Source organism: Manduca sexta, unplaced genomic scaffold, assembly GCF_014839805.1.
Source record: "Manduca sexta isolate Smith_Timp_Sample1 unplaced genomic scaffold, JHU_Msex_v1.0 HiC_scaffold_2727, whole genome shotgun sequence".
Taxonomy (NCBI): Eukaryota; Metazoa; Arthropoda; class Insecta; order Lepidoptera; family Sphingidae; genus Manduca; species Manduca sexta.
The window spans coordinates 1-7,160 of NW_023593720.1; the positions used below are offsets into that span (position 1 = coordinate 1).

A 7,160-nucleotide genomic window follows, 5' to 3' on the forward strand; every position below is an offset into this window, starting at 1 on the left:
TAATAATGACGAGAGGAAAGTCGACCACTGATGCACTTAGTTTTCCAATCTAAACAATAGAAATTCTACGGGTGCCCGCGGACGCTCATCTATCTCTATGTAAATTATCCCGCAAATAACGCCGACTTGTGTTCATCAGGTAAGGCACGTGGCACAATGACGCGATACATCCATATTCTTTATGTCATACCTTCCTAGGTACATTATATTTTTTTATCTAGGAAGTGTTTGAAGTGGTCTCTCTGATATTTTAAGCTCTACTCTGACATTGCGCGAAAACAGAGGAAAATCCATTCCCATCATCCATTTTTTATGAGGAAACGGTACAGACCACGCTACGCCTGATGGTAAGCGCAGTGCAGTCCAAAAAAAACGTGGACCAGCAAGGGACTTGTTCAAGAACCTAAACACATTACCGCTGAAAATAATACCAAAGTTGTTTTCCAAAATCGATTGATAAGATATATTTATTCGCTAAGTTGTTGGTGCTTCCTATTTCATTTCATTTCAAGGGCAATATTACTAACAGGCATGGTAACATATAATATGCTTATTATGAAATCATTTCTTGAATTATGAAGACGATTCACTAGTTGGGTAAATCGTTAAAATATATTTACCTCCTTTGAGTACATGTATCCTAACAGTTAAGTAACGATAACCAAGATTTGAACTATGAGTTAATAAAAACTTACCGCTTAATACGACAAAATAATTCGCAGGAGCAGAAAGCGCACAGCCCCGGAATTCCCTGCTTGTTTATTTTTTCTGCAGCCATCTTCTCTTATTCATTCATTCCGTGTTAATAGCGGCCAATGTGCTCTCAAAATTAGGCATTTGTCAAAGATTAGAGCCATCGCCGAATGTTGCAGACAGCGTCTTGATATTTTAACCACTGAACTTGGCCAATCAATCAGTCAGAATTAATCGGTCAATACAATGCAGTGGTTTTACAATAATTTGCAGGTTTTAACAAACTTACGATCCATCCTTGGTTCTTCATTAACTTCCATCCTTATGTCCTTATGCCACATAAATTAAGATAAGATTCGCTGTGCAGAGATGGATAACAGAGTTGAAGATGATTTGAATAAAATGTGAAATAATCTATGGTTATGATATTTTGCCACTATACAATATTATCTAATGCAATCAAAACCAGTTAACCGGCCGACATTATAAATGATAATTTTTACATTGGTCTTGTCATTTTAATAATATTTTAATGATCATCTACAAGAAATGGAGAATTAATGAAATAATATTCATTTCTATCCATAGAATTTTATTTGTAAATGATCTATAATACTTGTAAGTTTTTTAGACAAGAATATGCTTGCATGAATGGAAAAAATATTGAATATAAAAAAATCTGAATTCAGGGTATGGAATATTTCTCGTAGAGTTAAAAAAAATATTATGATGAATCGAGACGGTTATTCGTCAGTTGACTAATTGCAGTAACCGTCCGCCTACTCCTATACGTGATGATCTTCATCTTTGGCTACACTTTAAACAGCCCACATAGTTTAATTGAACACTGGGATTAGGTAAAATAGATCGTTATATTATTTATTATACTAATACGTATTGAATGTAAAAGGAGTTAAGAAGACAAAAGGAGGAGAAGCCAAATAAAGACAAATAAGGATGAGGAAAAGATAGAATATTTAATAACGCATGGTCAATAAAAATATCGTGTAAATAAATTGGAGTTATAGGAGATGGGGACTTGAGAAATGAAGGTTCGGTTTCAGTAGCTTTAAAAAGTAATTTGTGAAATATATCACAAAGAATTTTTGTCTGGCTGTATGTTTGTACACGCATCACGCAAAACCACTGCATGCAATTGAATACAGTTTCGACCAATGTATTAATAGAAGTCTAAATTAAAATATTGGTTTAGTTTTTCCCGAGAAACTATAAAGCGGACTTTTATCCCGGAAAAACTTTTATACGTGGGCGGAACTGCGAGCAAAACATAATTGAATAATACCTAAATAGATAAAAAATATATTATATTCTTATTTATTGAAAAGTTTGGAAAGTAGTTTAAGTTTGAATTTCGGGGATGAACATGAGTTACTACACTAACATAAGCGACTATACATATACTATACTGGCCACAAGTTGACAGCATCTGCTTGATCCATAAGTTAAAATTTCTCCCCGGGCCGCCTTAAAATTCTTTCCATTCTTGGCGGTGCGCGATTTATCGATGGGAATACGGAAAGATTAACGAATAATGAAAAAAATGTTAGGGTCTCTTTTTTCTTTCTGAATATAAGTATAGCTTCTAAAATACAATCAGCGTGCTTTCTTACTGGGGGGAGGTAGTTAACATTGAGGTATTTTGAGATTTTTTCTTAAACTGTATACCGATGTAAAGTTATTAACGGAAAGATAGTTTGACAGCAGATAAAAAGGCTGATTTTCGAAACAATTTCGAAAATAAGAACAATCTACTGAAAATTCATAACACTGTTTTGTGCCTACATGTGGCGACATCTGTGAGAGTTCGCGTAAAATTTAGCTGGTTATGTAGTATGTAAAAATAAACTAAATGTAGTATGTAACTGAGTAAGCAAGGACAATTTTTATTAAAATTTATAAATTATTGCTGCTCATTGATAGGTCACGTCGATGAGTAGGTAAGTAGGTAGTATATAAGAAACGCAATAAGACGAGATGCAAGATGTTACATTTGTTCATCTTCAATCAATATATAGTGACATTGTTTAGAGTGTAGTTATGGCATATGGAGGTTTAGATATGCGAATTGAAACCGAGATGTCCGATTATTTGTCCGAGTAAAGTGTAACTATAGGCACTAATTAAAGTATTTATAGGTAATTCTGTTTGCAAACAAATAATATTCTACCTAATATTAGAATTAGCGTGAGTTTGTGTAGTACTTGGATATATCTGTGTTTTGTACCTACATTAACAACACTTACACAGTATCACTTCCCTTTATGGTGACCTACTCTTCGCTTACTTATTTATTTTAAAATTTTCGATAAAGCTTGACACCTTTAGGACTTGTCGTAATAATGTCATCAATTGTTCACATGCCTAGGCTATAAGACTAATGTTATTCTTATACGTTTCACTAGTTGGCACTAAAATAAATGATGATGACCTTAGATTAAATTATAATCAGCACAAATAAATATAGTATAAAAAATTATGAGATTTATTTTTATTCTAATGGTAGTAGATATTTTCAGGATATGTTGATATTTCGCATTGCAGTACTAAAGCCAGCACAATCCTGGAACAAAAAATTATATATTATCTACGGTTAAAAGTAAGTCACACAAATAAAACATAAAAAAACAGTTACTTATATGTTTAGAATTTATATTTTATTTTTATAAGGATTGATTGGCAAATTAAAGTGAATGATTAAGCTGTTTGTAATGATATTTATAGTCTTACGTAACGACTACAAGATTTTAATATTATATGAATTGGTTTTTCAATCATTAGATACAATTTATACGGAATATAAAGTACATAAATAAATATAAATGAATTAAATAATTACAGGTGTATATATACAGTTGTGACAATTTTGTATTCGATCAAATTATAAAATATTTGATAACTTTTATCTGATTATTGAAAAATCAGCTCTTATAACTCTAGTTTTAATCGACATAGTTAAAAATATTTTTATTTGTATTAAATAGTTGTAGTAGTATTAGGTTTCTTTTATATCACATGGCGGACTATCCGCGAATTATTAAATAGCTAAAAATTTTAAGTGTCGGCACATTGAACAGCTTCAACTCCGAAGTTTTTAAAAATGTAAGTCCAAAATATCCTACTTTACATAACTGTACAACTGCACTCACATAATACGCTGTGTTTTTACGTTGTGTACTTACCAGCCATGTTCACGGTTTCGAGAAAAATATTTACTTGCTCGAACACTAAGATTTTTGTTCTCATGAATTTTTCATCATGAACTAGGTTGTCACTGCATACCACGTTAGACATAAACTCGGAACATGGTGCGGCATGGGTAAACACTAATCCTTACAAGTCAGAGAAAAATAATTCTAAGCACATTGCTGTTGGCTCGAATGACGTTCTACAAAATATTTTATTTCGTTATTAAAATAGAAGTAAATATAGTTTCTATAGTTTTAATAATAATATCGAAAAGAAAGACTAACAGGTTTTGATTTGAAATTCGATCCACGTGAAAGCAAAATAAATACCATTAATTTCAGTACCGTTGCCAAACGTTGCAGTTTGAATTTGTGTTACAAAATAGCTAAAGGACTATAAAGGCTTAATAGCAACATGTAACGCTGATAAAACAAAAGATTACAAAAATTACTTATGTAACGCAAAAGTGTTTAGTTAGGTAATATAAATGTACATCGTACTTATAGCTTCTAACAATATATTCGCAAGTAAACGTTGGATGTTTATTTAGTAGATATTATGCAAGTGGATCTGAGTGGAACTTTTAGTTGAATGGACATTGTCCACATATCCTGTGGCGGTACGATTATTCAAAACAGATGCAGTAACACGAATTAGCGATGTGTACCAATATTCATCGGGAAAATCCACCACTCTTACCGGATATTCTAATTTCTGTTTACGCCTTGAGTTTTGAGTTGGTAACAATATAAATTATTATCTGTTAACTGGTAATGAGGAAAATATTCAGATATAATGTCGGTTACCTAGCCGTTATAACATTATATTTATTCCATGAGTGATTCACTTAGTATGTAGGTATAAATTGTAAGGAAAACAACGTATAAATTTTAGTGTATAATGAAAAGAAAATACTATTGCACCTACTCTAAATCCAATATAATACAATGACTAATTAGTAAATTATTTAAGGAATACGATATTTAGTTATAAATTTGAATCCAGTTAGTATTTTTATTAATATCTAAGAATAACTAACCTGTACCTACAAATTCTTTGACAACACTTAAATTAATAAAGTTGTAATTGGTAATATTGCAATGGCCGATAGATAATATCGGTATTACTTTATCCCTGTGAGTTTTAGGAAAGCTGAAAATTTGGCGAAAGTCCAAAACGGACACACCTAGCGTATTAAATTAGTTCCCATAACGATTACTTACATGGAGCAAATTAAATGCCTCGTGGTTAGAGTATAAAGCTGTATTTTAACTTTGGAAAAAAAAACCCTAATGTTCAATTTTCTTTGGATTAATTTATAAGGAGATGCTTTTCATTCGATAAAAAGAATATTGAGATCATTGTTTTATGAAGTACATACTTTGTATAAATATCAGATTGATAAGCGTGGACGTGTAAATAAAAACCAACATCCGATATTCGGAAACTTTGTTTACAACAAAATAAAACAACTTTTCAGCTTACTTTAATTTGTCGTAATGATAAGGTTTGTTTTTTTTCGTAATCAGTGAACTTAAAGTATTCGTAGTTTTAAGCTCTATTCAAACCTGTTAAAGTTATTTATTAATTGGTCGATTGTAGCCAGAGATTTAAGTTTTAAAGATTTATTTTCAGACTTTAGTAACTATATTACAATATAGTTGCAGTTTTTATGAGTGAAATCATTTTAATAATATTTTATGCGGGACCATATTTTATTAATAAATTTACCTTTAGGTAAATGCGCCCAAGCAACATATAATAATTATTATAATTTCTTTTTATCTACCATTTTGTTACTGACACAGTAATTTTAATTGTTTATTCGTTTCATCTTTTACTTTAATGTGATTATAATATATTAGTGGTGTTTCTTGAATCTGTTCTTGTATCAATAAGATCTTTTGATCTCAGTGTGGCAGCAGCTTAATATATTATGAGGTACAGTGTGCACTGGACCGTGGCAAACCTTGTAAAGTTTGCTTACACCCGACTGGTCAGAGCCGTCATACGCGGGTTCTCCTGCCACCCTCATAATATCATTGCTTATTGACGTATGATTTACACTTAATTTGATGGGTAGAGTATCAATTGGAATATTTTTAAAAAGTTTTATATTTTATTAATTTCTTAATAGATGAATTCTGACACAGATTTTAAATCCTCGAAATTGAATTTTAAGTGTCGAATACAAATACTAATGCGTGTATTATTTAGTTAGCATAAAATAACTATTACATATTTTATTAATATAATTTTTTGTGCTATTTTATAATGTTTAGTTGAATTTACGATGATTAATTATTATAAATACGAATGATAAATAATATTACAAAAATAACAAACATAAAAGTCAGAATAAAAATAGTATAACATTCGCTTCTTAAAAAAAACTAAAATATATCACACAGCACGTAACAACTCACCCTTTGTAGTTAAATTCATCCGTAGCTCTTCAGTGTTTGCAACCAATCAGCACCGATTTACGCTGGCTGCGGGCCTAATAATTTCGGTATGCTGGCTAATTATCCTGTGAATTTGCGAAGTACTCATTCAAGGGTCATGAATTAGGACGTATGCGTGTATGTGTGTGCGGTTAGCGTTATACGTAACTGACATAAGTGGCTCTTGGCTCCGTTGTGCCACCACTTGGTTACATCGAATACTAGGCGAGCATGCCACCTGAAGAGCTCTCCTTACCCACACTGATATAAAACGAAATCAGTGTGCGAATTAGTGTTTTGTTACGGTTAGTGTGGAGTAGTGAGTGTTGTGTAAAGCTGAGGTGTGTGTGACATTGTATGTGTTCGCTTACGTGAGTTTCCCTTCAGTGACGTAACGTCCGCATTTAAAGTTGAAGTCGGCGGCGTTTGTTTGCCACGTTTCCGCATAGTTTGAATGAAAAGTAGTTTTGTGTGCCCCACTATGGTTTTGTTAAGCTAACGAAATCAGCTTGATAGTGTGTCAGGGTGTGTATAAATATGAAACTACTGTTTAGCACATACGTACGTTTAACATGAAGTTTTGCACGATGATTATCTGGAAAAGAAGAAGTACATTTTAATAAAAATAACACCCATAAAATTAACTGAAAAATATAATTTATTCTTAATATTTATTAAAATATGTTGTTGGAATGTTTAGAGTTAAATATAGGCTACTACCAAGACCTTATTTTTTAATGGAAGTCAAGAATGGTTGAAAATGTTTGTAAACGGGTTTGTATTGATTTGGCGCGTATGTATATTAGTGCAGGAAAC

The 7,160-nt window shown here is 31.7% G+C and overlaps 1 long non-coding RNA gene across 1 annotated transcript; it reads right to left on the reverse strand.

Moving 5' to 3' along the window:
- Positions 1-1,985: 1,985 nt before the first annotated feature.
- LOC115444913 lies at positions 1,986-6,941 on the reverse strand. Its single transcript, XR_005113635.1, has 3 exons — positions 6,910-6,941; positions 6,327-6,430; positions 1,986-3,274 (listed from the first exon to the last, which is right to left on the reverse strand). It is a non-coding gene; the product is annotated as an uncharacterized LOC115444913 (long non-coding RNA).
- Positions 6,942-7,160: the final 219 nt, after the last annotated feature.